General features: G+C 38.4%; 1 long non-coding RNA gene across 1 annotated transcript; it reads right to left on the reverse strand.

The window, feature by feature from the left end:
• Positions 1–308: 308 nt before the first annotated feature.
• LOC129735661 (uncharacterized) lies at positions 309–4576 on the reverse strand. The gene is made up of 3 exons (XR_008731454.1): positions 4477–4576; positions 2000–2134; positions 309–789 (listed from the first exon to the last, which is right to left on the reverse strand). It is a non-coding gene; the product is annotated as an uncharacterized LOC129735661 (long non-coding RNA).
• Between the last annotated feature and the right edge of the window lie 3855 nt (positions 4577–8431).

Here is an 8431-nt window from a genome sequence, read left to right on the forward strand (position 1 = left end):
TCCACCACAAAACAATGAACAAAAGGCTTTTCTGCCACAAAGGGCTTACAGTTTAAGAGGCAACTGGGTAGAGAAAGACAGTGAGGCATAAAGAAATAAACAGCTGCCTCTGAATTCATAGGAGGCTGGTACAGTTGTCATTGCTGGACATTTGAAAGAAAGCGGATAAGAACACAGCTTTGGAATCCCCCAGTGCCATATTTTATAAAGAATAAATGTATTTACGTGACACGTCAGGATTGATAACTATATCTTTTAAAAGTTGATATAAATTCCCCTGAATAATGAAATCCATACGTACACACAGGACAACCTTTGCCATTTATTAAATTTTTTAGGAAGGAAAACAAAATAAACACATTTTCTGCTGCACAGTGAACTTTCCTCTGCAAGCATTCAGAGTCCTGGGTCTTCAGCTTTACAGGAGTGATTTCCACTACGTGTGTTGTAGGACCGAGTACCTCAGGCCTTTGCATGCTATGATCTGAGATGATGTAGTTTGTTGGTGGGATCTATTGCAGCCTTGTCTCTCGTTCCTGATGGGGGGTGAGGTAAGAAAAGAACAGGGGAGAGACCCTGGGCTTCAGAAGAGCAGACTTTGGCTTATTCAGGGAGCTGGTAGGTGGCATCCTGTAGAAGGCAGCACTGAAGGGCAAAGGAGCTCCAGAGAGCTGACTGACTCAGAAAATGTTGTTCTTAAGGAGTAAAGAGTTGTCCATGCCAGGACTCAGGAAAGTGAGTATACGTATCAGAAGACTGGCTTGACCAAATCAGGAACAGATGACTGAGCTGCAATGCAAAAAGAACATATGTAAGAGGCAGGAACAGGAGCATATTACAAAGAAAGAATATAGAAGTTGCCCAGGATGGCACAGGTGGTAGTAGGAAAGCAAAGTTCACCTAGAGCTGAGACTGACAATAAGCAGCAAGGGCATGCTTACCACTACATTAGCAGCAAATAACAAATGAGGAAAATGTAGGCCCATGGCTAATGTGCTGGGTAAATTAGTGGCAGCAGATACAAAAAGAATGAGGTACTCAACACTTTATTCACCTCTGTCTTTACCAGCATCTCCCAGGCCTTTGTGCCTGGAGACAGGCTCAAACACAAGAGGAACTACTGGTAGTGCAGGAGGGTCCAGTCAGGGTTCACTTGAGAAATCTTAACCTGTACAAATTCATGGGACCAGATGGGTCAGCCTTGCTTAGGTCCCCAGGAAATTATGGTGCAAGTCCTCTTGGAATTCAGTTCTTAGCACATGAAAGAGAAGGTCACTGGGAACTGACGGTGTGGATTTGCCAAGAGTAATATGCTTGACCAACCTGATTCATGTTATAATGCAATGACTAGATTTATGGATGAGGAAGGAGCAGCAGATGTTGTCTTCTTTGACTTTAGCAGGATGACAAGATCTCACACAGCATCATTCTACCCAGGCTGGGGTGTTACAGTCTAGGTGGTAGAAAAACTGCCAACTCTAATAGTTTCAGTTTATACTTCAGTTGACTTTTGGGTGTTTCCAGTAGTACAGCTTCTACAAATGGCCTTTATACTGTCCCACATTCTAGTTATCCCTACCACTACCATTAACTTCAGTAAATATTTTTTCCTATAAATCTTCCTTTTCAGATATAATAATAGGAAATAACTTACTCTGTCCTGGCAAACAAGTCTTCCCCCCTCACTCCCTGTCACCCTTAAGATAAATAGTTGTGGTCTGGTTTTGGGTTTTTTTTTGTTCCTGTTACCTTTTTTTCTGAGTTAAATGTCATTATTACATACTCTGGTTCTTCTCAGTGTTGATTCATGCAACACTTTAATCACATTGGTAGCATGTTCTTCTTGTGAATTGCCTTCTAGTTTCAATATCACTTTTGTTGTTGAGCTACCTATTGCAGCGTTGATTTATTGAACCTGGATAAATAAATAATCTAAATTTCCAGGCCCTTAGAGTTATAAAGAATAACTGTGTTGCTTGAAGAACAATTGGACTCTTACCTTCTCAGGTTATTCCTTTTCCACTGATGCAATACTGCTGACTTAGACGCCTTGATCTTGATGTATGCAAGTTTGTACCATCTGTATAGGCAGAAACATCTATTTAAAAAAATCTGCGGTTTCTGAAAGTTCTCTCTGCAAAGAAGTATCAGCCAAATGTCTTAGAGTACATAACATTCATATCACAAATAGATGATTCCATGGCCAAGTCAACTTGGAGGGGAGCTTCATGAGCATGGGTCTTAAATAGGCTGGCCACTGGTGTTCTCATTGATTTTTAACACAATATTGCAAATACCTAGGAGTGCTTAAACTTAGATTGGTATTCACTTGCGTGATTCATTGCATATTCAAGGTTTGGTGCAATGGTGAATTTTTTGCCTTTTATCTACATAAGAAATGCATCTGAAAATTCATTCCAATTTGCAGTTTTCCTTGATCTTAGTTCACATGGTATAAAGGAACAAAATATTAATTAATATCTTATTAAGTCTGGTTATAAATTAAGGTTGACAGATGTAGATTTTAGTTTACTGTAGACACAATCATTTATGCATTATAGAACAGGATTGGTTTCTGAAGAGGAGAGTTCTCTTGTGATGGTCCTTCACTGTAAAGAAAACAGTATTCATATAATTCACAAATGCCTCTTTAGGTGGCTTCAGCTTTAAAGGATTTTCAATTTCATTTTCAGTCTGATATGTAGCAGCATCTACATTCACAAATGTCAGCATGAATTTGTCTCCTAAATTAATTTAATTATCTAAATATCAAAAGTAATTTCACACCTGCAACTCTTATTTAATTCACAAAAGGCAACATAATTATCCTGGCTGCAGTCTTCCAAACAAACTGTAGCTCTTGGGTCCAGCTAAAAGTATTACGTATCCCAGAGTTTTTCTTAGTCTTCTTTTTCTTGACTTAGCAGGTTTGGTGGCTATACAATAATGTTATTTTAACACCTCAAAAATGTGTTTTAAAAATACCCATATCACAGCATCTAAAGGAAAGAATGCTTTACCATCTCAAAGTACATGAACAGCAGCCCATTTGAAAAAATGGTTGGCAGACAGAACAAAAATTGGAATAGTTTTTTTGCTGCATCCTGAAAGACCAAATGCAGAGATGTATCACATCACTGTCATAATGTATCATTTTAATTGTGGTGCTCAACAATGATGTGATACTGTTATGACTGCACTACAAAAGACTTTTCTGGTACCTTCCTATTTTTAACTTTCAGTGACATTTGAAGAAAAAAAAATTTTTTTTTTAAACAACCTTTTTAATAAAGTGAAAGTGAAAAGAATGTCTTGACTATTTTGGTTTTGTTTTGAGATTTTTTGGGGAGAGAGGAAGGGAAGCATAAGAATTGGATTTAATTAGATAAAAGGATTACTTAAATAAGAATGAAACAGACATCTTGTTTTTTCTGCCATTATCATCAACAAGCAAGTATTGAGTTTTAAATAAGGGAAAGGCATATGCTTCTTCCCAGTCTTGTCCCAAGAACAAATGAATGTAAATTGGCCGTCAACAGAATAATCTTGAGGTTAGCAGGAATGCCTTAGCAGGGCACATGAACACATTAACATACCATGTTCCATCTAGAGCTGTGTTTCTCTGCTAAAGGAGATGGGAGGTTATTGTCCTCTTCCTGTCTTGAAAAATGGTGCTCCCCCCTCTTAATTTCCTTCCTCCTTTCCGTGCCCTGGAGCCTCTGTGCTGCTTTAGCTCGTGCAGTAAGAACTTGCCCTTCCTGTCTCAATCTCTCTCAACCATTGTGCAAAGGATTAAGTCACAACAGAAACTGGTTGCTTCTGAGCTCATTGTGGGTGGCTGAGCATTTCGCTTAAATAAAATATGCAGGACTTTTAGTACTTGAAAAATCTTATTCCATATAGTGAAAACCTTGTAAGCAGGTCAAAAACTTATTTTTCCTGAAAACTGTTATTGGAGTTATGAGAGTTAAGAAGAATGCAAAAGCCTTTATAAAGTCTGAGATGCAGTAAAATGAGGCTAGATACATGAATTAATTAATGAAGATCTGTAGTGTGAGGAGATGCTAAAAAAGCTGTGGGACCTGTGTTGCAAATAGATCGATGTAGGCACAGTCCTATTGTTCTCCTAAATTCTCATAAAGTTTCCTGGAAAAAACCCCTACTGTTATCAACTGACTGCCACTGTGGTTGACAAATCAAATGCCGTTTCAAAATCCATCTGTATCAGTCTCAGAACAGTGCCCATATCTTGCCTATATCACAGATCACGACACGGCAATCTCCAAACCAGTCCCCTGAGTCACCCTGTCTGTAGGCTGTAGCTCAGTCTAGAGTACAGAGTACAGATATTAGCTGAGAGCTGGGAACGGTGTAGCTGCACCAGCAGAGGTTTTGCACCAGGTTTTTCTACTGTGTTCGGCTCATGTTCTTATGGACCAAAGTTTAAAAACGTCTTTTCTGAATTTATTTACTCACCTTCCAGCTTTTCTGCCAAACTGTTGAGGTTGTTCCCACAACAGTAATAATTGCTGCTTCCTGAAACAGTGAGGAAGTCTCCTAAACACACAGATGCGAGCTGATGCTGTTCTTAAATGTGGCATTCAGACACTTTTACAACCTGATGATGGAGCTGTCTGACAGGCACAAAGGAAGTGACGGGGTAGGGGATCCAGATCAGCCTTCTGAGAGGTGATGGGGCGTATGACTGGGCTCAGCTGGTTAGTGTTGTATTTAATCAGGATTCTTCCAGATGCTCACCTTTGGCTGTCAGTAACACAGCATTGCAGAGGCTGTAGGTGCTCTTGAGTTGTAACAGAGGTCACAGACATTTCCCTGTTTCCCTTTTGTTACTAGTCATGGCTCTCTGCTGTCCCTGCCCAGATTCCCAGCAGCCTGGCCTTTGGTAGATTTGTCTTCTTTGCAGGCCTACTTGTTCGGGGAGCCCCTTGATTTACTCCACAGCCTGTACATGAGAAGCTGGGGGGCAGAAATGAGGAGTTGGTCTGATGTGTAGTAACCCAGTCAGTGCAAGTTTGGCAGTAAATGCCCACAGAGAGATTCAGGAAGTGCAAAAGGTGTAAGTATTCAGCTCCCTGCCTAGTTTTCTAAGCTTTGAAATTATTCCTGAGGGGCTTTCCATGAATTCAAGGCTGGAATATTTCCAGGGAAGTAACCTCCATGCATTCACACCAGCTTCCTTCTGCTGTAGCTTTGGGATGGTAGATTGGTCTGTCCTCCCGCATGCCAAATATCATCTGATCTTTCCTGCATGACATCAAGGCTGGCAAAGAAACACATGAAATGTGATGCTTGTTATGACACTTACAGCTGAACTGTCCTTGGCAGCTTTGCTAAGTGCTGTGTAATTTCTATGTACCTCTGAGGAAAAAAAAAAGTAAGAGAGAGAAAGAATAAGAAAGATGTTTGGGGTTTTTTTTGCCAGGATTTCTAGGAAGAAAACTGTAATACAAATCAAGGGGGAAAAGCTTTTGTTTTAAATAAAAGCTGTAAAGATATTGATGCCACACTCAAAAGGCATGATTGTGGTCTCATGTACTCGTTTTACACTGCCCCCAGTTGAATTACATGTCGCTGCTGCTGGTAGAAGTGTAATCAGGGTGAAAATCTTGAGAGCCAGCAGACTTTATTATAAATGATCCCATCGTTTCAATCAGATTACTTTGTCATTTAGCTTTTCAAGAGTATTAATATTTTGGATAAATTTAAGGCCCAATTCTTTGACTTCCCCAGTTCTTTGACTTGCCTTTAACTCCTGAAAGATTACATAAATGTGACTGAATAGAACTTGGCTTGTGCTCAGCTCAGGTATTGAGCAAAATTGTATTTTGTATGAATAGTTTTATGAACAACTCATCAACCGATTTGTGCCCTTCCATCCTTTTTGAGCAAGTGAGAAACAGAATATTGCAAACGTTAAGGTATTTGTGCCTTCCATTAAATCAATTTCAGATATATTTAAAGTATGGTAAACTTGATTACTCTCTCTAATGCGTGTTATTTTGTCTCCCTAACCATTACTTGGCAGGGAATGCCTTTTAAAAAAATGTCATGAACTTGAGTTACTAGAAGCCAAGTGTACTAATGTTTTATAAACTGCAGGACTAATTTGAGAGGACGTTGTTCTGAAAACAAACTTCACAGGCTGGAACAAATCTCCTACCTATAATTACAAAACCTAATGTTCAATAATAAGGAGGTGACTTCAGTCATTTCTCTTGAGCATTTTTAAAGATAAACCTGTAGCCTCATATAGGGTCCAAAATTCAACACTCCTCAGTTTTACTGGAAATTTTACTCTGCTAGCTGAAGTTTAGTTGTTCTTTTAGATGGAACCCCACTTAAATTAGTAAGTTTGATCATAAAATATTGTTTGCATGGATTAAAATGTATAGTAACATTTTAAGGGGAACTCATGGAAACTTGTGTTTAGTACATGTGATGTTTGACTGTATTTCTACTTAATATTTACTTTAAAAGAGCAAAACAGTTTTACACTTCTTTCCGTTAGCAAAAAAGTTCAGTGCATTGTTTCCAGTCTTGATCTAGTCATGCTCCTGACAGACAACATACACTTGCTTACATGGGTTTCATTTCGTCCTGATTACACTTTTGTTGAAATCAATGGATGTTAGTGGGATCAGCAACTGCTTTTGATAGTCCTTTGAATAGGTCTTAAAATTCATTGCACAAGCCTGGTAATCTGTAGTTTACAATACATGTATTACTCAGTGCACCACAAGATTGGTATCATTGCTTTTTCTGGGCAGTTTACTGTTGCTTTGGTTTTGCTGTTAGTGGTAAGTTGCAGGAATCTTTTATTTGCATTTACTAATATCAGTCAATGTCTTCCTAAATTAATTAATTCAAATTATAAACAAGGTAAGAAAATTAGGAGGAATGTTACTTTATAGGTTAAGGAGACTCAATTCCAGTAGAATCCAGCAGCAAACAGATGCTTTTAGTCAGGCAGTGTTTTGTGTCCAAGGTTTTTCACATTGGTAAGAGCATTAGTGCATACCTGAGATACTAAGTCAGCAAGCAGACCTAACATTGGATATGAATGCAATGCTTTTCATCCACAGTGCCCTCCACAGTAGTCTTCCATCAGCTTCAAATCATCAACAGGTATTTGTTGTAAGTGTTATTGTAGGTGACTGTATTTGGCTTGAAGGAGGTCTTTAGGATGAGTTGCATACACTTCAAGGCTTTCGGAATGCATATAGGATAGAGAAGTTGCTCATGCAATGCATGCAATGTGTTTTTTCATGAGGGCTTGAGGCAGAAACAAAGCGAACAAGCAAAACTTGCAGTGCTCCAGCACCATCGGACAGACATACACAAATTAATAGACTACAAGCCTTTTTATGGCCAGGTCTCTTACAGTGGCCAGAAGCTGAAGAGATATGTGCCAAGAGGTATGCCCAACAGCATCTGTTAAGCAGGAATCTCTTGTACAACTTCTAGTCATTCATGTAAGAGACTAGCAGGAGGCATGAAGTATCTTTTGGGGTTGTTTGGTGGTTTGGTTTTTTTTTTTTTATATATAAATGCTTTCTACTTCCCTAGGAATAATAAAGAATATTTAGTCAAAGTTTCTTCTAATTTTTAAAAAAGAACTTTGATAAAATATTTCCTTCCCAATATTTATATTAACATTTGGTAGGATCTCTCAGAACACTATTCACATAGTTAAAGAAACTGAAAAAAGGCAATACATACTTCATATTTGTATACATAGTATATGTTCTTAGACAAATATGCTTAGTCACTTGAGCTGGGAATAGAGAAGTTAAAAAAAAACAAACATGATGCCTTGACTTGCACACACAGTGCCAACTCTTATTTAGAAATGTTTCAGGACACCTGTAGTTACCTAAAAGACCAGAGGAGAGAATATTTAGACAAGCAAGAAAGACACAGGGAAGTGACAATTTTCATCTAGCTTTTTCAGGAGTTACTTCTGGAACAGAGACACATCAAAACAGTGCATGAAATCGATGTGAATTAGGCACCTATATTGCATATTAAAAATTTGAGAGGTCTGAGACATTTTTGATGAGTCCACCTACCAATCAAAAATCCCATCCTGGATTTATAAGGTATCCAAGGATACCATTTTCTGGAAGTCAAAAAGGATTCCTAATTTGTGGATGTACTTTAACTTACTCTGCCTAGTCGTTCCCTGAAATCCCAGTCACAACTAACTCTTGGTACTGGTTCTCAAAAATACTAAAAAATAGATTTGTTCCCTGCTCTGAAGTGTCTAGGCAAATGAACAGCAAATAAAGTGAGGTCAGTATCAAGTAAGTTCATTTTTTTTTACATTTTGGATGTATGTTGTTATGCTTGTTTATGCAAGTACTATATATGCTTTCTAGTGGCTGCAGTCAATAGCATTATACTAGAATTT

This window comes from Falco cherrug, chromosome 3, assembly GCF_023634085.1.
Source record: "Falco cherrug isolate bFalChe1 chromosome 3, bFalChe1.pri, whole genome shotgun sequence".
Taxonomy (NCBI): domain Eukaryota; kingdom Metazoa; phylum Chordata; class Aves; order Falconiformes; family Falconidae; genus Falco; species Falco cherrug.